Genomic DNA, 22,108 nt, shown 5'->3' with positions numbered 1-22,108 from the left:
ACGCGCGTAACGTGTGCTTTAAAAGCACCGGCCAGTTTTCGCACGCTAAGGACAACGGAGCGTCGCGATTGGCCGGCCTAGAAATTTGATTCCGTTCCATTCGTTCCTTTTCCCTTCTTTCTTCGTCCCTCTGCCTGCGGTCGGCCCTGCTCCCCCTCGCCCTTCAGTGTGTTGTGGTGAGATCCGGCGCGTCTACCTACACCGGTCTGGCAGCGTTAAAGAAAGGCTCTCGTATGTAGTATACTACAGTTACTACAGACCGTTTCCCCAGGGAAGTTGTGTGCTCGCGGCGGGTAAACCGGGCCGTCCAGAGACGCTCGAATCGAGCAGTTACGAACAGTTCGTCAGTGACAGTGCATTCGCGTACACGATCACCCGCGCGCGCGTTCCTCTGCCCGGCTTCTCTGAACCTGCTGCTGTTGGTTGTTCGCCTCTGCCGTACCGCCAGAAGAGAAGAAGAAGGAACACGCTCCGGTCGTGGATACACAAGCGGGGGACCGGAGAGTACGCTTCGCTCTCCTGGCAACGCGGTGTCGCTCGAAAACAATGATCGTGCGTTCGACCGGTTAGAACCGTCGAGGAAATTGTACCCGCGGAAACACAGGTCCGTAACCGTTGCTGCTGTCTTTGTTCTCTCCCGATCCAGGCCAGACGGCCAGGCGATCTCCAGGAACGGCTCGACGCGCATCGATCACACGCGAGGGTACGTACATATTCCAAGCACTACGATTTTTTCGTCCGTCGATCGATCGTACAGTGAAAACGCTACGTTCGAATCTAGAAGATTCGAAAACTACTCGGTTCGATCGCATCCCAACCTCTGCGTACAACGTAAACACGCTTTAAAAGCCTCGATTTTCACCACGGTGAATCTTTCTCTGTTTATATACCGTACCACACGAGATTGAACGTCGGTGACTAATCGTGTGGCCATTTTAGTTTTGAACGATAGTCTCGCGATTTTGGTGGTGGTCTCTTTCTAGTGATCTACTTTGTTTGTGTTCAGGGAATTGTTCGTTTGACCCAGCCATTTCAGTGCATGCTAGAGAGCAATCGACGGTTTCGGTTTTAACGTTCCTATATTTTTGTTCGAGTGAATGTTTCACTCGAAATCTGTTTTATTGTCCGGTTCCTATTGTAACAGGGAGAATTGACCGTTTTAGGATCAATTCCACGTATTCGTACGAAGTGCATTTCGTTGCGGTGTTCGATATCGGACCGTTGCAAATGTATGCTGGTGTGCGTGTGTGTATACAGTCTCGGTGTTGTTTTTGCGAAAAAGAGAAAGCGATTTTTATCGAATTCCGTGTGCTGTACGCGTTACGAAACGTGTTCCCGCCGCGAATGAATAATAACCGTGCTGAAAAAACATCGGCGAGCTGGAGCTTGCTTTTTCAAGCTTTGGGCGTGACATGCGCCGACACAACGTCCGCTAAACGTCGGAACGATGCGTGTGTACACGTGCGCGAGGCACAACTGTCGAGAGGATTCGTGTTTCTGTCCTGACTCTGCGTGATAACACGCTTTCGAATTCACCGGTGGAAATAAATCCAATGAAAAACTGTAAAATTTATCCCCTTACTGCGTGGAATTTTAATATGCTAATCATAAGAATCAGTTACGTGAATTTTAATGTTTGTTTGTATTTCTGAACGATCGAAAATAGGTACCCATACGATCGAGTCTGTGCCGCGTGTAGGAAAAGTAAATTTACTACAGAACTTCCAAAATACATCGCGGCAGGAACACAGTAGAGGTGTCTCTGTTGATCTATTTTCACGCAGTATTTTGAAAGCAGACAGGTGCGTTTAGTTTTCTCGTGTTTTACGGATTCTGTCGATTCACTACTGGAAAATACGGGTTGCAATCATTTTCATCTCAGGATATTGGGACAATTACGAACGACTATCTCGAATTATTTTCGAACAAAGGTAATAATAATAATTTAAACAAATTACAGAAAGAATATATAATAGAATTAAACTTAATCTTTAAATTTAAAACTAAAAGGAAGGAAAACAGAATATAAGAATATAGATTTTTAGATGGTCGGAACAATGTAACGATTATGACCCGACATGTTTTTCCTACCGGAAGTTTACGCCTTTAAATTTAAATCCTGTGTCTGGCTGCATCCGCTGGCACGATACGTCGACTCAGTTCACGTTTTTGAAGAGAATACTTACGGTATTAAAAAAAAAAGAAATATGTACCGGCCTCGATCGTCGAACAGGTTTCATCGGTTTAAAGTATTCTAAAAGCATTTTAATTACGCGAAAAGGTTTCAAGCGGGCTGTTAACGCGTTGCCGTGTGTACGACGTCAAATCGATAGTCCTTGCTCATCGGATGGTCTAATAGTCTAATATATCCTCTTCGGTCTTTTAGAGGCCTCGCGACGAGTGTTCGTCGATCACTAGGTTAAGTCCACGGAACAATGAATTTAAAGTTTCTAATAGAAAAAAGAAAAAATATGAAGAAACAGGGTAATATTTCTGTTCACAAGAGGTTTATTATATAAACAGAATTACGGTACATTTAAAATGTGTAATGATTCAAAATGTTTTTCAAGCGAGTCATAACTTATAAATATTCAAATCAGATCAAAATTTTTCGTCGTCAATCTCACATTATTCATATCAGCATTATGTATAGTAAATTATTAGTATTCAGCTGAGTAAACGCATCGTTCCCCGATAAATCTTGCCATAGACTTTCCTGTGAAAAAAGTAGTTACTCCAGAGTGTCGCCACATTCCATTTCTGTAAACACCAGTAAACCGTGAATGGATACATTCGGTATGTATACCGCGAACACGATAGTACGGCGAATTTGTTGGGCAAGCCGTTAGAGGGGGGGAGGGTCGTTCGTGAACGTTTGGCAGTTCCCCTTTATCTGCGTTGCTCGGTAACCATCGGTTATCGCGATACATGGTTTTCCAGTTATGTTGCCAGGGGTGGAACATTCTGTCCCCTTCGCAATTATTTCAGCCAGTTTCTTCTCTATGAAAAACATTCGTCTGAACTACAAAGACATGTTTTTCTCCCCGTTATTCGCTATTGATATTGGATTTTCTAGTTAAATCCTGCGAAACACCGAACCCCTTTGCGAATTAGTTCCAAAAAAATGGCGCTAGTGTAGACGACCGTGGTGGTACAGATTCACGGTCGTGTAATGGGAGAAAATAATAAACGGTATTTTTTTGTTTGTACGGTATATATATTCGGCTCACGTGTCGAATTGATTGCGACAAATCATTCGGAATTCCTGGAACGCGCGTTAAGGCGAATTTAAATTGCCTGGTGAAATTTACCACGTGGCTTTTTCTTGCGGTCCTTGGTGCGGAAAAATTCGTGTGTCCCGACGAAAACAGTCTGTTTTTCACGGCAGTTCGGATCAATTCAAAGGGGACAGTTTTCGATTTGTTTATATGGAAATATGAACAGACGACCGTTACCAATAGCCTAGGTTGTAAACAATGATTTACACGTGGTCTACCCGTAGCCATTGGACATATTTTCGAGGCCATTTTGGCTACGGAGGAACTCTGCTTGCTACGATCCTTATTGTGAATTCGTATACCTACCCGAACAATGAGGCCAAGACACGGTTCCCGTTATAAGGGTCGCACCGACGTAATTACAGAAGAAAGCGTTTCGGGGAAAAAAAAGGTCAACGGCACTACGGGCTGTTATTACTGAGGCCCAACAAATGACACTCCGTTCATTGAAATTTTAACTCCTGGGGCCTTCTTTCACGATAATTCAGCAACTGATGGTATTTGCGAGTTTACAAGTTTAAAGTTGTAACTTGTAAACTTCCGTTGCACAGTTTTTACAATTTCAAGTTTTACAAGTTAAACCAACTGATATGATTTGGTAGACAAATTTAAATTGAGTTATACAAATTTACTTGTAAAATTTTTACAAGGTTACGGAACAATGATAATTTTGTTTACAGGTTAATGTTCGTGACTGATTATATTCAGTGAATTGTTTATTGACTTCGTTAATTTCAAATATTTCAGTCGTGATTGCTAATTTATTTTTTTTCTTTATAATCATTTTCGTACGCACGCAGGACTTTAGTTTCTGTTGATCTTCAGGCTTACCTATTTTTAATACAAGAAAACACATTTGGGCTGTATTAATCGGTGTAATTCCTTTCTATCAAGGTGCACGCGTAACCTCGAATCGCGAAACAGGGCAATCAGTTTACTTGTAATTTGTGAAATCTACTTGTAGAACAACTCCTTTAAAATTGGACAAATATTGCAATTTTTTCGAAATCTTTTTACACATCATTTAGTAAATTAATCCTAACTTCAGAAAACAACTCAAGTAATTTGGTCCAATTTTAAAATAGTTAACACCGTTCAAACTGTTCTTGAAACGAGTACACCTTACCCGCGCGATTCCCTGTTACGCTTTTGAACTTCCTCCGGTTGTTTGACAACGCATCTGCTCGTATTTGTTCCTTTGAATCGCTCGCAAACCGTCCCAAAAACCTGTCACCGTTGATGTAAACATCCGTCGAGTAGCCGTTGATCTTTCTACAAACAGAAAAATTTCCTCGTTTCTCACCGCTTTTAACATCTCCGAACAGTGCTTCAGGGTAGTGATGGCGATACATTTGAACAAGTAGAAGGAATTGGGCTCGTTAAGACAACCAATTGCCGCCTGTTTAATGATTTGTCACGTACTAATTATCTTCGTTTCTATTGTCACAAAATTCCGCGTGAGCTCGAAGATGGTATATACCGGTTCGACGTCAACGAGGGAGGAGATTAAGCCGCGTTTTCAACGACAGAAATGATTCACTCGCGGTAATGGTAATAATTAATAGCTGTGCCGGTACGTGTTGAGGCTGTGGACATTAAAATTCCCGTAATGTTCCCGCGTGTGTACGTAATCGTCGTTCGTAATGTCCATTAATGGATACCAGGCGCCATAAGTCAAGGTTGATTAAGGCGTTTGCGTCCAAACGCTGATGGATCCACGACGCTTAATGATATCCAGCTGCAGTCGCGTGTCGCGTGTATTTTTACGTTGAGTTAATACGAAGCTTGTTTATACTTTAAAGGGGAAAAAATGTTGTTATTCCGCTCATTTAAATATGGTCACATTTCACTATTCATTCCGCAACTGCTAAGATAAGGAATATGTTGTAGCCTGTGGTATATTATTGTCTGAACGCGTCGGTGGGACAATGGTGCACACCAATGGAGTTTCAATTAATAAAGTTCCAATTAATGAAGTTTCAATTAATGGAATTTCATTAAATGGAATTTCAATAAATGGAATTCCGATAAATGGAGTTCTACCGTGCAAACACAATAGCTTCTGAACAGGAAAATATTTCTTCAAAGCCTATTCGATTGTTGGACGATACGATTAACAAGTAGTTTCTAACACTATATTGCCACCGTTTGACCGATTTGCGTGCGGGTTCGTTGGGGCACGAGTCGAGTGTTTGTTGGTGCGATCGAAACGATTATCGGTTAATTCGTTTGATTCGAGTTTTATATGTAGCCGGCGGCAGTCACGAGTTACGGTCTCGTTTTCAATGAGCTTAATCGAATCGACCGGCCACGCGACAACATCCGTGGCCAACGGTGAATCATTTCATCGAGAACGGACGGTTCGGGATTTATCCATCGATTCCACGCTGCGAAGATCTTCCACGATCACTGTTTTAGAAAATTTGTTTTAACAAATGCTCAAAGTGACGTCCATCAACTTCGATACATTTTCGCCCTAATCCCTTTACCATAGTTATTTTATTATTTAAATCTGCTCTCATACATGTGTCGATTTTTCGTACTCAATGTCACAGGATTGTAATTAATTATTATCGACGGATTTGCTCATCCCTGATCTACATGATCAATTTCGTCCATATCTGGACGAAATTATGAAATAGTATTTCCGTTACATCGTACACGGCGTACAAATTCACGGACTAAATCGGAATAGTGATTTCACGATTGTGTGCTCCTGATAATCCCGTATGAGATCGTGTTCGGTGTGTACACTAATCGACCCGACATCGAGACCACTACACCGCTATTTATACAGACCGCGACTAATTACCATTTTTCCGGTATCGCGACTCAATGTCGTTCACTGATCTCCCCGTTTGAAGTTCAAGCTCGCTCGAGCACATCGAACCGCGCCCCCTTCCTCTTGATCAGTCTCTCGTATAACTACTCCTCGTATCGCGTAACTCTATCGCGTTGCTACCTAGGAATCACGCCTCTGGTATCCGAGTTGTTTGCACGCGAAGGTATATTCATATATACATGGTGTCCCCCCTAATGTGAGTATCTTTAATGTCTCACTTATTTTTGGAAATACAAAAAAATATGAGGGGATAATGTTATTTGGTTGGAAGGGGTAAATTCTGGGTAGTTATTCGGATCAATGACCTTGAAATATGTTGTCAAGGTCATCGCTCTGAAGAACTTTTTCATGTACTTATAATAGTTGATGTTTTTCAGTTTTCGAGATATTTGGAAAAATATGTTTACCACTATGTATATCGAATGCTATTTGTTCATTTATTTATTAATTTTTTTTTAAATTTCAAGGTTACTTCTATTTTTTTTAAATGGAACGATACATTTTGGTATACTCTATTCGATGCATTTTTGAATTCTCTACGAAAAGGTATTAAGGTAGTTGGGTAGGAATAATTATTCGTTTAAACGAGTAAAATTAGTAAACATGATCGAAAAAGACATAGATAAGAAACATTCAAGCCTAAGCACTGACTATTATACAAAGTTGGGAAACTGAAGTTAAAATATCTTTTAAACTAATAATTACCATACTATTAAAGTACTATTACCTGTTCCAGTAATTTTTTTACTTTTGTCACCTGCCTCGTGATAAAATTGCAATTCTCACGTCAGATGTGACACAAATCGATAACGATAAATATCAGTAAATAGTATCTCACTTCGATCATAATGAAAATAAATATAGAAATTGTTTGTCATAGCTGTTTAACCATCTCTTGCCATACGATTCGTTTAACGACCGCAATTATCGGGAATTACTTTGCCGTTAATAATTTCCCAGGAACAGAATGGATTTCTTCATTATTTGAAACAACGTGCAGGACTTAATCGAAATGTTGAATATTGACACCAATAGACTACTAGATATCTCGTTTCGACTGTAAAGAAAACGAATAATATTCAGAATTTATTAAATCCATTTCGAAATCACCACTGTCGTTGAATCGATCGTTTTTCATTTTCTTTCTGTTTTTATCCGTACGAGTGTTCATGGTTTGTGTCTGTGTGATCAGGTGGACGCAGCTGTCACCAGTGATGTCTTCGTTAGAATCTGGAACACGTGTCGGTATACAGGTCCGTCTCAGAATGATAGAGCCAGCCTAGAAAATGATAGTTCTAAAAGTATGGTGAATATTAGAAGAAGAAAAAACTCCAATATCGCGTTATCAACTTTTGCTGACTTCTCGAAGCCCCCACTCGGCCACGGTTCTTCGAAAATCGCGTATTCGAAACGGGAACGCGGTCCCATCGAGTCACGGTTGTCTTCAAGGCCTAAGAAAGGGAAACGGCGGTATTATAGGCGATTCGAAGCGTCTTTGACATCGTTAACGTTTACAGCCTTCGCGTTGAACTAATATTAGCGAGGACAAGAGGGTAGATAGGTAACATTAACGCGTCTTTTCAATCGATTCTTTCCAGAAGACCGTAAACATTACAGTCTGACGAAATTAAAGGGGAATTTAGACTTTCACACTTTGGATGATTCATCGAAAAACATTGTTTTCAATCCGTGTTTCATCTAACGTGATTATCCAAATTGATCAGTGAACGGAGTTGAGCCAATTTTTACTTTCGATGAGTCATCGAGCACATCCAAAGTGTAAATTCGACTTAACGAGGGAATTAAATATAGAACACTAAAAATAACCTGATTTTTGCGAATCTATTACAGAAAAACTATTAAATAAATCGTTATGAAATTTTTAGAACTTTATATTTATCGTTTAATGTTATAAAAAAAAGTATTTTTTATTGATAATGTTGCTGCAGCCTCGTCACAAAATAAATCTTATTTTCAACGTTCTACATGTAATTTCCCCTTTAACATAGAACTTCACGTGCTACGTTGCACCCTGTTTGTGAAGGATGTATAGAAAATGAAAGCATTCGGGGAAGTTAACAAAGATTGAGCTCGAGAAAGTTCCTGAAGTCCTATGGTTTCATCGATGGGGATTAAAGGACAACGACCGTGTCTGGTATGGGTAAGCTGTACAAATTCCAAGCATCCGACTGTCTAACCGTGCCGGTTTATGGGAGTGCCCGTCGAAATCCTAAGCAATTGTTCGCAGTAATATTTCAGCCTTTGTGGGGAACCTACCTTCGAAGGTATGTAATCCCTGGCAGATCTGCTCGCGCTTAAAATCTTCCATTCTTCGAGAACGTACAGAACGTGTATAATTTACTAGCAATCCACAAACAGGGCTGGGTAAAATTTCCATCGTTCACTGAACAGTGTTGTTCTCAACAGCTTTGTGAAAATATGCATTTTTAGGAAATTTTCTTCTTCCCCTATTTTTGACTGAGATCGACGGTTCGAAACGATCCAAGAACAATATATGTAATTCGTGGAATAAATCTTCTATGGTTTCGATTCCCATATATTTTTTTAAATGACTGTTTTTAAAAATAATGTCTCTATTTATGAAGAGAATAAACCTAAACTTCGAAGGTCCATATCTCTCGTATTTCAAGTCACAAATTCTAAATACTTAACCCATTTAGACCTCCAAAATTAATTTACAACCTTTACATGAACCATTCTTTTTTGTTCATATTTTTCAGATGATTTTTTAACTTCCTTAAATTCTATTAACAACGAAAAAGCTTCAACTACGTGGCGAAAATGACCAAACGTCAAACGTGCCTTTCAAAGATAAAAATTATTCTAACAAACGCCTGTCTACATTTTAAAAAATTATTCATAGACAACGCCTTCGGAACATCAAAATAAGTCGACGTTTCTTTTTGGAAATAAAAGAAATTTCTTTTCGACCATTTGAGCTGTTAAATTTCGATATTCTGGACCACTCTGTGACTCCAATAGGAAATCTCCGTTGATGAACACATCAGACGATGAACCAATAGCCCAAACTCACGGTCGATGATCAAAGGGGGGAAGGGGGCTAAGAACCACTGGTTCGAAGTGAGCGTCACTGGATCGACCAATAAGGTTGTGAGGTGCAACAACGATGGTCAGATCGTTGCACGAGGTAGCAATTCGCAGACTGGTCACAGGTTAGTCGATTCACCGTCGAAATAGAATGGCCTGTATCTCTCTGCCTGGAGTACTATAGCAAGAGGGGAGGGGGGTTGAGATGGGGTGGGGGGATGGTTGGTACCTGGATCGCGATTCAGCCGCGCGTTTCGTCGCTGTCATTCGTGTCAGTCGGTCATACATATAGTCGACGAGGTGGTTATACCCGAGAGGAAATAGTGTCCCCACGACGGGCTCGATGGACCGGCTGCAGCAGCACCGTCTATAGTCCCCACCGTCCTGTCCAGGGCCCCTAAAAGGTACAACAAAGAAAAGGAAAGAAAGGCGGTGGGAGACGCACGGAGTCTCTCCAGGTACGTAGCCAGACATCGCCTCCGAAGGTTCACAATTTATTCTGACACCAGCAGTGTATTTATTTACACATTGATTCGTTAGAATTTTTTCCGATATTATTCTGTGATCCTCTGTAGTCTGACCCTCATCCTTGTGTCAATTTTAACGTACAGTAAATCGTTGATTATTGTCGAAGACTCTCCTCGACACTGACAAGGAGAGATCTCCAGGTGTAACGCTGACTTTTTAATGAGGCTTAGCAGAGTGATAGAGCTTGGAATTCTTGAGTCAATAATATTTGTTTCAACCGCATATGACCATTAGTTTATGAAATATTTAATGTTTGGTGCCGGGGAGCATTTAACAGTCATCGAGGGTTTGCTGTATCTTGTTTCCTAAGAAAGTGATGGATGAGGGTTAATAGGATGCTGAAAGGTGGCTATGCATCTTTTTATGGTTTTAAAAGTCTATTGTAATATAAATTGTATATTTTTGTTATTGTCAAATCACATTTCTTCATCTTTCGATATCTTTTCTTCAGCTGCAATCGTTTCTCTTTCTGTGGTGTTCTTTCGAAAGTTTGAGCCTTAGACTCTAAAGTGAAACTTTGGTTTGTCTTTGAAATCGGTATGATTTTTTTTGGAAGACGCGTTTATAATTGAATCGAGCGTATTACCAACGCCGTCTTATTCGTAATTGGAATCCTGGATCGATCAATAATCGATCGAGGACAGGTATTATCATAGCGTATCACGAACGCGGTTCATATTGCTTTCCAGGGATACTCAATTTGCAGAGAATGATGAGTATCGAGCCGTGGCTAATCGTGCGGACACGCCGTGTCACCGATAGCCGCGACACTCACATGATTCTTAATAGGCTGTGATTACGTACGCATTCTTTGTTGCAATTCGCAGTAAAAGAAAAATCGAAAATACCAAGAAGGAATCTTTGGTTCGCCAAGAGTATCTGTCGACAGCTTATTTTCTTTTTCATTTCACCGGCTGACTCTAATCCGTCTATTTGATTATCGTCCCAACACGCCTAACGTCAGACGTGTGGTTGGTATGTATATCGGGTGTCCGTTAATCCGACAATTACGTCATCACTGACGAAAAAATGATAAAAACATCCGTGATGTCCTCGAGTCGATGACATCTGTCGGCGTTCGAATCGTGGCGGAACGCACAATATCTGTTTCTACCTTGTCGTCTGTTATGTTATACAATTAAAACCGTTCGCTTTCGCTCATGCATAATTTATCATTCACGGTTATATTTTTTTGTTTGTTCTATTATCGATCCTCGTTTCTGTTTTATTGGTGATGGTCTGCTCTCTGTTCCCGAGGTAGATTATAGGATTGGAACGAACAAGGTAAATATTAATCGTGGAGTATAAATCAACGGTTATGCTGGAGGCTGTAAACATTTCATTTTGAAAGTGGGAGACGCTTGATGAATTCCGAGTCGATAAGTACAGAAAGGCACTTCTGAATGAACGGGTGTAGAAGTCGGAAGTACAGTAATTTTTAGAGGATTTTTAACCCTCCGATTACGATCACTGGGTCATTTTGACTCAACAGCTTCTGATAATTAATTCAAATCGTCAATTGTTTATATTAGCTCCAATAGAACGTAGGCCAATTCGCAAAGAAATTTGTTCGAAAATACATTTAGAAGGAATGATGGAGGGGGGTGGGGTCCAAATGGACCCACGCCATGAGAACCTACTTACACGTTTCGGGGGTTAACTTCAAGACCACACGTCTCAGTGATGAAATCTTTTTTTTTTATTTACCGATATACCTTTTTTTAGACTTTTTAAGACTTTTTGTCGGTTGGGGTAATTCCAGAGAACACGATAGCTGTTTCGTTGCGAATACGAATTTGAATGTTTTCTTTCGCTGTCACCACCTAGCGGAGAATTCCGGAAGCTCCAGGTGATTGAGTATACCTTCGATTGACAGCAAATAACGCACACTGTTGTATTTCCAAAACGATAACGAACAATAAGTTTTAGTTTTTAAAATTCTTACGAAGTACAGTCGTTTCTCGTGGACGATTCTCGTCTGTAATTGAAGGGCTAACACGCGTATTCTTAGGAGGATCGGTTGCCGCTGATTCGTGTGCACCTCTTCTCTAGAGCAGCGGTCGGAACCTTTTAGATATTGCGGACCACTAAATTTGCAATTTAAAATATTTATTTGACGGTAACACGAAAAGAGTAATAAAGAATAGTAATATACATTAAAAATTAGTGCGACATTTGCTTGACAATTTCTTTGCGGAGCATTAAAATTACGTCACGGACCACCGGATGCCGATCGTTGCTCTAGAGCTCTCGTTTGAAATGCATGGAAACGGCCCCGGAGGTTTCCCTAGTTTGCATGTTAGAGCAGAGTTCCCTCGTTTATATTGTCACGGTAACTTTTCAGGTGGTACGATGACGCCGCGGAATGATTTATTAGGTTGACCCCGAGAGGTCGCCGGACTCTCCGGACGAGCACCTCTCACTCTCCCGTGGAACTCGATCGGACACGTACGGGGGAAAAATGCAAATAAACCACTTCTTGCTTATGCAATCGCCGTCGATCACTGGGCTGGTAAACGACTTCCAATGAGCCGTTATTAAGAATGGAGATTTATTGCTCGACTGACTGTTTCTATTCGTCGATCGTTCATCCAACGAAGTGTACCCTCTCGGACGTGTTCGTCGCGGTGGGAGGAAGAAGTCTAATCGGGAGTGTGTTCGATATTATATTTAGGTATCTATGATAGTCTCCTGTGCAGTCCTCTGTGCAGGGAATATACAGGGTGGATCAGCTGAATGGGATCAGCTAAATGTTTGCCTTATATTTGTTGTTGTTTGAAAAAGTTTTAGGCACAAAGGGTGGTCTGTTTCAAGGGGCACATGTAACGGTGGAATTTTTTGTCTAGATTATGTTTTTTTTTTTTTTTTTTAATGATATTTCGAGGTCATCGGTATTCTTTTTTTAACACGTTCGTTGCGTACGTCACTCACGGGCGACATCCGTTTACCGTGTTTCATTTCGTCAATATGTTATTCTTGGTACTACACTTGGCAAATTGTGTTAAAAATTTGACAGGAGTGATAACAAAAGTTGACAAACGTATGTAAATGTGAGTTAGTAATTTTCAAAATAGAACGAGTAAGCAAATGATTACTTTTAAGATTAGCAGTTCCGTGGATGGGGACGATGTTTGAGCAGCGACAGGTGGAAATAAAGGTGTTTCCACAATGTTCGATCGATGGTAGCCTTAGCATTGTCCGGTTGGTGGCATGCACGATCAACCGATTAGCCCTGACCCAGGCAGATCTGGGTTATATTTATGTTACCGTTGGCTATCCCTTCGCGACTCTTTCCCAGCCTCTTCTTGTCTGTGTTTCTGAATGGAAGTTAAAACAATAGTTTTCCGCATGATATTTGCGCTTTTTATCCGCAACTATTGAAAGTAATTTTCGTCTGAAACGCAATACATCGTTTATGATAACTCTACGAACAATGGAAATAGCTCTGGTAATTCAAAATGGCGGAGGGAGTAGTCGCCGAGGTCCTGTGCGAATGTCAAAATGATTTTGGATTGTCGTTTCCCTATCTTCGTTTTCAATTCGGATAACCACGAATTAGTTCAATGCAGATTAATTACACGAATACGGTGAATAGTTAAACTGCAAGACATGTTTCGAAATAAAAGTTCAATTATCATCCTTTCCGCCATCTTGAATCAGTTCGCCATCTTGGATCGCCTTCAGTTTGGAAACTTCGGTCAGATTGTGTAGTTTTTTTTTTCAGAAAGTTTACACAAATTTGTTCGAATAAACGAATGTTTTCCCTCGTATGTAACCTTGTCAATCGTTCAGACGTCGAATTTACTATTGACCACGACATAAAATACTGTACAATGAAACATACAGCACAGTAGTTTTCAGAACCCCGATTCAAAATAAACGAAGAATCAGCGTTCAATTTCAACGTTTTCGTCAGAGACCGCATATCCGACACTTTGTTGTGGTTAGGAAAATTTCGAAGCCACATATTCCGTTTTCGGCTTCGCAATCGCGAACGAGCAGGTGGCGTCTGTAGAGCGATACGAGGTGCGTGGGCGTTATCGCGAACGAACGAACGAGCGTGAAATTGAACGTCAGGACACGCATCAAACGGGCCGTGGAGAGCTTAGAATACGTCGCGTTTAACGCCGTTATATGGGTCGTACCGTGCCGCGGGGATGGAAGCTAAAATTGGAAACAACATAAAACACGAGCGCGCAAGGTTAGACGCGTGTTGACGACAGATACGAACCTACGTTTTTCATCGCAGATGAAATTTTTCTATTGGAACTGTCCGTTAGACGAAATAGCGTCGTGCATTGCGTTGGCTGACCCTGGAAACATGGGAAACTGAACAAAAATCGTGGACGTGTTATAGGTGTCACAAAGTAGAACCAAAGTTCAGGCATGTTTAAACATCTGAATACAGAAGTCTAAACAACGTTCAGACCAAGTCCGATCACGGTGTTGCGTTTGAACCGAAGGTCGCTTCTAAACAGTTTGATGACGTAGCAAACAGTGTGCAGTAGAGCTCCTACTATCCGGATATCTGAGTACTCGGATTACTCCTTATAACTCCGAATCTATTATTATCCGAATATATCGATATACCGATATATCGAAGCAAACGGTGACACGTCAAAAATAATGAAATTAAATGAAACACAGATATAGATGACGCTTCGTTTGAACGCAGACGCACGTGTCTCTGACCCTTATAGGAAATTCTACTTTTAGACCGATCTGAGGTCTACAATAAACAAGAGAACAACCGATGAAACTGATCACGCGAGCCATTTCTGCGAACTAAGGAGGAAGCGTGCACGAGTCAAGAATGGCCAAACGACCTTTAATCTTCGTCGAGATCATGGGCGTTTTACTTTTTCGGTTTGGGGAACCGTTGCCGAATTCGTTAACCCTTTGTTCGACGGCGACCTTTGCCTCGATATTACCTAATGCATCGCATTGGGAAATATTTTCGAGGCAAGTTTCTTTTTTCCTCGGTGATATTCGTGACGTGGATATTAAAAAATTATCTTGAGTACCATTTGCTGTCTATTGCAGAGATTTGAGGTGGAAATATTTTTGAACTATATATGAAACTTTTTAAATGTCATTGGAATAGTATTAACAAGAGAGAATCAACTACATTTCATTTTCCATTCGTTATCATGCGATGCATCGTTTTATTACTGTTTCTTAATAACCCTCTTAGTTTGACCTTTCACCGTTGCAAAATGATCACGAATAAATTAGATGTAGAGGAAGGGTTATTACGAGCAGAAATGTCGGGTTACTTAACGAGGACTGTCTTCCTACAATACAATCGTGGCTTTTCAAGTGCAACGATGCAGGTGCAATACGGTCTGTGTAACTTGTCCTGATAGTGACTATACATCGGTCGTGCAACTAGTTCCATTATAGATCGTAGATAGCCGTGAAAACTGCTCACCTTTCGACGACCTTATCCTCGATACAAATACTAGCGCAGCTTCGTTTGAAAAAAAAATACAGGTGAAGAGATAAAAATCGATTGACTTCCTTTTTTATCGAGTAAAAATTACGCGTTGCTTTACCGTCATCGTCACGACTCGTCATAAAGTCTACAGGGTGTTAATAAAAGAATGTGGAACACAGCCATTGGGCGGATTTCATACGTCGAACTAAGACGAAAATCAAGAATGACGAGATTACACTTTTAAGGATCTCTTTCCCAGTCATTAATCATCGAAAATACAGAACGAAATACGTCTGACGCGTCGGGTTATTCTACTTGAGAGGCACGCTCTTCACCTGTTTTTCCACGAGTTGGTTTCATATGTTTAATTTTATTTCACTCATTTAAATTATCCCGTGTGTATCAACTGGGAATTAACTGTTTAATTGGAACAACCGATCGCGTCAGGCATATTTCAGCCGAAGAGCGCGCCTCTTAAGTAGAATAGCGTCAGGTATACTTCGACTGCACTTTCAACGATCGATAACTGGAAAACGAAGCCTCGTAAGCAATTTCACCATTCTTGATTTTCGTCCTAGTTTTGTATGTAGAATCCATCGTGTCTGTGAAAATGACCCACATTTTTATTAACACCTTGTATAATAATATCGTAACCGGTCTAATTGAAGCGTTTCAACGGAGAGAGATACGAGGCGATGTCCAAGAAACGATAAACGTCGTTTACGATCACGTCACCGCCAACCGTTCAGAAGCCTCAACTGTGTTTTCAATGCGCGCGACACCACCGCGTGATGGACCTCGGCGTCGTCGTCACATGCTCGCCGTCATGTGACATAATTAAACATCATCGGTAACGAAGTTAAAAGAACCGCTGCCTCGGCCGCACGACAATTGAGGGTGAAAAGCGCGAAAGACCGCGTGACAAACATTTCTCGGTCATGCGCCCGCCCGTTCATTCCGTTTAATGGTCCAGTTGATCACACCCAATGCTGGGCCCCGGCTAATTGGACCGATTAAGCGTTTCCAACGTTCTCTCGCTCGAACCGGTTCGGCGTTTATCGGGTCGTCGAAATATTTTTCGTGAAGTATCGAATGGTCATCGATAATTTCGTTAGGTATCAAATGGGTATCGATACATTCCTGAGGTATCAAATAGATATTGTTTCGGTATAGGTGCCTGTATCTGTTTGGTATCGCTTCAAGAATCATCGGTATCGGAATATTTATACCAAGTACCTAAAATTTCGATACCTCTCGATAGTTGTCATTCGAGTACTTCACTATTGAATTGTTCGAATATCATCAATATGTGTCGGTATCGGTCCGATCACTAGGTATAGTACTTGTATCGGTTACGCATCGTTTCAAGAAGTATCGGTATCGGAATATTTATACAGAGTACCCAAAATTTTGATACGCTTCAATACTAATCGAGTACTTTGGTATCGTAAACGTGTTCGAATACCACTGATACACAACGGTTCGATCGCCATCTTCATCCCGTAATCTCGTAAACAGCGAATAAATCGTGTCGGAGACAAAAAGCGATTCCAGCCCGACCACGAGAGAAAGGGAGCGTGTGTGTGTGTGCGGCGGTTTCTCCTCTCTTGCGTGTCCTCTTTTGTGGCACAAGGTTACGCAATACCCTCAGGGTGTCCCGAGGTTTTCGATCTGATTTTTATAAATCTGTTCGGTATAACCCGTGTCCTTCCTCCTCGGTTAACACGTTCACTGCCAACTACGAAATAACTCACAGTTAAAACATTGTAGCAAGAGACTGGATTATTAAAACGCCGTTGCAAAATTTTTGCGTAAAATTAATATCGCAGTATAGTGCCAAACAAGACAAACAGCCTATATTAACTAAACGCATACATTTTCGATGATTTATGACTTTAAAAAAAACGAAGTAAAGTGTGTCTGACTACGTAACGCCTTTTCCACTGTCACAGTCAATGCGCTGTGGGGGATTCTACCTTGTGGGGTCATATAGTAGGTGACTTTATTGCAAATATTTTGCACACAAATACTGTTTGACAGATTAATTCAAAATTTGGAAGATAGTTTTTTTATTGTCTTTAACTATTATTCAAAATTTTTGTATCACGACGAAAGAAGACATATTATTGGTACTCAGAAAATTGTTAATTGAAAATTATCCAGTGTAAAAACCTTGGTATAGTGATATTAATTTCTTAAGCGAACACAAAATAAGGCACATATTTCCCGGACTGTCACTCTAAATATGTAATACGATTGCTAGTTTTAAGTAGACCGTTCTCGGTGGGCGAACGGCCAACACTTCGAGCATTTATTACGAAATATTTGGTCGCTCCTACCTTGTGACGTCGAAGTTTTGGGAGCTCGAAATTCGATTCAAGGTCTTTCTTGGTTTTGTATTTATTCGACAAACTTTGCTCTACAATACGGAAGTAGAAAAAGGAAATACAAAGATGAAAATGTGGTTTTACTATTTTCAAAAAATTTTACCCTTAACCAGAACCAACGTTATTCTCTAACTCGTCTTCCAAAGAGTTGGTTGGTCGTTTTGGAAACCAGCTCGAGATTAACATCGTATCAGGGAGGAACTGATTGTTTGTCTTCCACGGGATGAGAAAGATTAGCTACCGTTCGTAGAATCGTCAGACTCTCGTTGATGGTCGTAAATGTGTCGGGAGAAAGACGAAAGGAAAGCAACGATTAATTCAACGAGGAAACTTTTATCACCGCCGTGTTCCCCGGCTGTTTGCCGTGCGCAAACCTGGCAATTTGACTGAATCAATAACACATCAAAGGATCTAGCCCCGGTGTATTTAATTTGAATTTCTCGTTGTCACCGAGGATCACGGCGCTAAAGATAAATTGGACGAATCAAAATTTACCAGGTGATACACTTATTTAGCTCAGGCTAGCAAGAATTTATAAACTAAATCATTTTCTTTAAGTATAAGTAGAGATAAATGAATAAATTTGTATCAATTCTAGGGACCCTCTTCGATTACGTTATCGTTTAGTAATAATTTCTCAATATCTTCATAAAGGATGAATTTTTAGGGAATTTTTTTTAACTATTCAAAATATTCGGATTAATCGGAGTTTTCGAATATTCGAAATGATCGAATTTTGGATTGTACTTAGTAGGAATCTGAACATAATATATATTGTCACGCTTTGTCGTGAAATTCTTTTTACATTGGCCTTTACAATTATTTGTTTTTCAAAATTCTGTTCGATACAATCCGAAATTCGATCGCTTCTATTATTCGAATATTCAAATGATACGAACTCTTCATATTATTTGAATTATTCGAATACTTAGTACTGTTCGAATAATTCTAATACTTCGACTGTTCGAATTATTCGAATACTTTATACTATCCGAATTCTTCGAATAAATTATTAGTGTTCGAAATTGTTCGAATTATTCGTATAGTACGAATATCCGAATATTTCCAGCTCCACCGTAGATCGTCGTTAGGACTGTTTCTGTTTCGAAGACCCTTTGCAAGACGTACGCCCGAATTCGTTTCGCCGGTGTGTAACGATGAATATTTAAAACGGAAGAGGTAGAGAGACCGTAAAACTTGACAGCGTGCACGAAACATGCCTACGCCTGTCACTACGGGTAATACAGATTTACTTATTCATATCGACTTTTACTGGGTCATATCCGTCCCCGCGTACTATATTATACATGCCGTGAAACATTTACGAATATTATGTTGCTGGTTCCGCGAGCTTATATCGTGGTTAGCCGATTGTTCGTCGTTTAAATGGAAATCAACCTCCTCGGTTGTACTTATAATCTTCCTGTTATACAGGGTGTTCCATCTGAACGACATCGTTTGCAACATTTTCACAGTCACTGTATCACAGTGTGGACCATTTCTAAGAATTTAGTTGGAAAAACGTACAGTAAATCCTCGATTATTGTCGAAGGCTCCTCAACACTGACAAAAAGAGTTCCCAGGCGTGACTCTGACTTTTTAATGAGGTTTATCGCAGTGATAGAGCTTGGAATTCTGAAGTCAATGATATTTGTATCAACCGCATATGACCTTTAGTTTAAAATATTTAATGCTAAATGCCGAGAAGCCTTCGAGTATTCATTGATAATTTACTGTATTTAACGACGTGTTTAGGGGGAAACATTTAATAGTGCACAGAGTAGTTTTGTACGTGTCCATTTTGGAAACAAAAATTGTTTCTTGAGTGCCCGAGTAAGTCGATTTTCCATCTTTTGTCCGTTCCGTGAAATGTACCATTATGTGCGTTTTGTTCTCCGCGAATGTAAATTGTTCCGACGTGAAAAAAACCGTAATGGATTTATTTATATTACAGTAAACCGTTCGATCGATTAATAATTACAAATGAATTGTGTTTACAGTAGTCCTATTTGGAATCGAAACGAAAATTGTGTTTATCGATGTCCTCGACATGTCTTTTGTTTCTTTTTCTTTCGACTCTGGCCCAATTCGAAATGCCTCCTACCTGTGTCTATTCAGATGCAAATTCTTTTTATGCATGCACACGCGATCGATAACGCGAGATATCTGTTACGCGCAGGATACTTATTTACACGGAACAAAATTGTAATTGCCGTCTGAATTTCAATGCTGAACGTCCCGACAAATTATGTTCGTAGAGGCGCTGCTTGTCTTCGAGTTAACATTTAGTATCGGTTGATCTAACGATCGAAAAAGGTGGCCGTAATCTATCGACGAATCTGCGAGACGGGTATCGTTGGTAAGTAGGTGTTGTTGATTTTGATTAGAACAACAAAACCTCTTGGTTGCTCCTCGGTGATTTTTTTGATGACAAAAATTGTTTTATGAAAAGAACATTATGTAGGTACATTGCAAAGGGGCATACTTTTGTCTAAAAAAACGTCAAATTTTCATAAATAAACTCGAAGAAGAAACGGTGCGATAGTGGTAAAAAAAGGCGTCTGCAATAACCATCGTATTTTCGTTGTTTTTTTTTTATCAGGAACCAAAAAAGAAAAAATTATTTTTGAAGTAAAAAAAAACTAATACTTGTAAGAATCCATTTCACTAGGTGTCTACTACAGATTGTTAACCTCGTTAATTTGATGAATCTTTAACTAAAATTTTCAAGGAATACATATAGAAGTAATATCATCGAATTAATATATTTTTTTTTTTCAAAAATTCTTCTTTTTTTTTCTATCTAGGTGTATTTGATTTCAATGGTTACAAAATCTCTTAAGTGTTCATTCATTGGTGCGTTTACCCGATTACGCATTTCCATGGAATTTGTCCGACTTGCGGTGACACATTCGGTTGGTTCAATTAGTAATCGGTCGCTGAACAACGACAGATATGGAGAGACAGAGAGGATACTCTGCGAATCGTTAACGTAACCGCCTGTGTTTGTTTTGCGTTTATAACGGGCGGCCACTTTGTTGATTCGATGAGACAGAACGCGCGAGGCAAGCGTTCCGAGGAGTTGATTGTTCGCAGATTCCACTCGCATACGCACAAACTTGCAAAAATAAATGATTCATTCCGTGACGACGAGATAATTCGGTTTTTAGTGTGTCCGGAAAACCGTGACATATACGCGCCGAATCGTTCGCAGCTGGTATAAATTCGACTCTCAAGTAAAGCTGTAAGTATGTATTCGGATATTTAAATTTTTCGAATACGATTAACTTATTCGAATATTTCGAATAGTGCGATTTATTCGAATAATTCAAATAGTATGGAATATTCGAGTATTTAAACATTCGAATAGTATGGTATTTCGATTCTAGGTAAGGCCTTGTTACCGACAAGTTTCAAATTCTTAACGGCAACCATTATACACACACAGACATAGCTTTCGTGAACGTGCAAGAGAACGCGATATAATCGGAGCTTACCCGTGGTCACATTCTCCGTGACGGTTAACCAAGCATCTTCTTATCAAATACTAAAATTACCGCCACGAAACAACAGGAACGAAGCGTTTTTATTTTCTTTCTCGGTCTGATGACAAAGAGCTGTGTAAAGAAGAATAATAGAATCGGCGGTTCATTAAGGAGAGTCGTAAATCACACAGATATATAGTACGAGAGAGACATCAGAGGACCTCCTTGTCTCTTTCATTTTTGTTCCTCGAGACGGTGGAAGCACGAACTGTGGATACGAGGTGAAATTTAAATCAAGGTGACGTCGTATCTTGTGGTCCCATGTGATCAGATTTCGGGAGATATTTAGCTTATTATTTTTTTTTTTTTTATTCTGAAGGAGCCAGTCGTGTAATTATCACAGGTGTGTGCAGCGCCTCAGTTTCTGGCGCGTTAACTGTGTCGCAAGTGCAAAGGAAATTCGGTGGATAGACTCGACAACCGTGAGTAGAAGTGTCAACGGAATTTGTCGACTAGAATGTTTACTCACTGATACGGGGTGTGTTTTCGAAACGGTGGTATAACTGTTGGTAAAACGGTAAACTGTGATTCTATGTGGAAATTGGACCACGAAACGTAAACAGCTTATTTCTACTGCTAGATGTTCGGTTGAAAATTTTTTTACCTGCTTAACCATCAGTGGCAGACGTCGTAAATAGAACCAACCAATCGTTTCTTAACTGTATACCCGAGTATATTGCAGGTTAATTAAGGTAAATAATATTTCCTTAATGTTTCTTTGGTCTAGAAGAAAAATTATGTTACGTCGGTTGTAAAAAAATTATACCTTATAAAAAAAACTGAAGGTGACCTTGAAAACTCTGGAAACAAAGGGTTGATAGGAAATGTGGTAACAATCGTCTAAAGCTCTCCTTAAATCAGATTATATTGGCCAAAACAATTTTCGATCGAACAGTTAGCAGTAGAATAATGTAAGTAGATTAATTACTGACAACTGCGTTTCTGTTTGGATTTCTACTTTCCTCGATACAATCAAGTGCCCAGTGATTTATGGACAGGGATGTAATGTGCTTGTCGCGTGT

General features: G+C 40.1%; 1 protein-coding gene across 1 annotated transcript in view; it reads left to right on the top strand.

Annotated features, from left to right (window-relative positions):
* The first annotated feature begins 280 nt into the window (after positions 1 to 280).
* LOC107186628 (band 3 anion transport protein) overlaps positions 281 to 22,108 on the top strand; it is a 56,572-nt gene continuing 34,744 nt past the window's right edge. The window contains exon 1 of the mRNA XM_015574525.1: positions 281 to 703. The gene's annotated coding sequence lies outside the window, so the exon portion shown is untranslated. The remainder of the gene's footprint in view (positions 704 to 22,108) is intronic.

The sequence above is a fragment of the Dufourea novaeangliae genome, unplaced genomic scaffold (genome assembly GCF_001272555.1).
Source record: "Dufourea novaeangliae isolate 0120121106 unplaced genomic scaffold, ASM127255v1 scaffold65, whole genome shotgun sequence".
NCBI classification, from domain to species: Eukaryota; Metazoa; Arthropoda; class Insecta; order Hymenoptera; family Halictidae; genus Dufourea; species Dufourea novaeangliae.
Note: the sequence above shows the minus strand (reverse complement) of the source record. Positions and strands in the feature narration are given on the sequence as shown.